The sequence below is a fragment of the Penaeus monodon genome, chromosome 22 (assembly GCF_015228065.2).
Source record: "Penaeus monodon isolate SGIC_2016 chromosome 22, NSTDA_Pmon_1, whole genome shotgun sequence".
NCBI classification, from domain to species: domain Eukaryota; kingdom Metazoa; phylum Arthropoda; class Malacostraca; order Decapoda; family Penaeidae; genus Penaeus; species Penaeus monodon.
Genome location: NC_051407.1, coordinates 549014 through 549826, shown reverse-complemented (window position 1 = coordinate 549826; position 813 = coordinate 549014).

Below are 813 nucleotides of genomic sequence, written 5' to 3'. Positions count from 1 at the left end.
CGGCTTTCTCGGCGCTGTGACGTGGATGGGGTCTTCGGATCAGCGCCTGTGCACCGAGGAATCTATCGCTTGTATGGCGAGTTGCGTCCGTGCAGCAGGGGGGGGGGGGGTGTCAGTGTATTTACACTCTTTCGCGTCAGCAATAAGAATAAGTATTGGAAAAAAGTAGGATTTACAGATAGCGTAAATAGCCTGCTGATACTAGGGGTAGTGTATACACGTGCGTACCAGCGGCAATATTTTTGTCAGGTGTTAGACCGCCCTCTGTTTAATAGGCGTATAAATACTACCCTCTGTATTATAGGTATAGATATATCACCCATTTTTATTATGGACATAAGAATATCACTCTGTTTTATAGGCATGGGCATACCACCATCTTTTTTAAAAGTATAGAAATGTCACTTTATATTATCAGCAGAGAAGTCCCGGCCTCTGCATTATGGGCATAGGAATACCACCTTCTGTGTTATAGACACAGCACTTTCGGCCTCCTTACACCGAAGAATGTATTAATGAAATGCGCGAGGCCCATTTCCGATGTAAATATAGCCATCCCCGGGGAACGCAGCCATGCAAAGGTGCCAATAGAGTGCGGAGCGACGTATCCCGCGCGGTTCCTCCCCGGCCCCCTACAGCGCCCACGGGACCCAAAATACAGCGTGTGGGCGCCGCCGCTGCCGCCGACGTTACGTACGCACGTCGTGGCGGCGGCGGTGGTGTGGTTCGTGCCGCCACGTGTAACACCCGTGCGGTGGAGTGGACTGTGGAAGCCAAGCCTCCGCCGGCGAGCTGCCGTCTTCCCTGTCTACC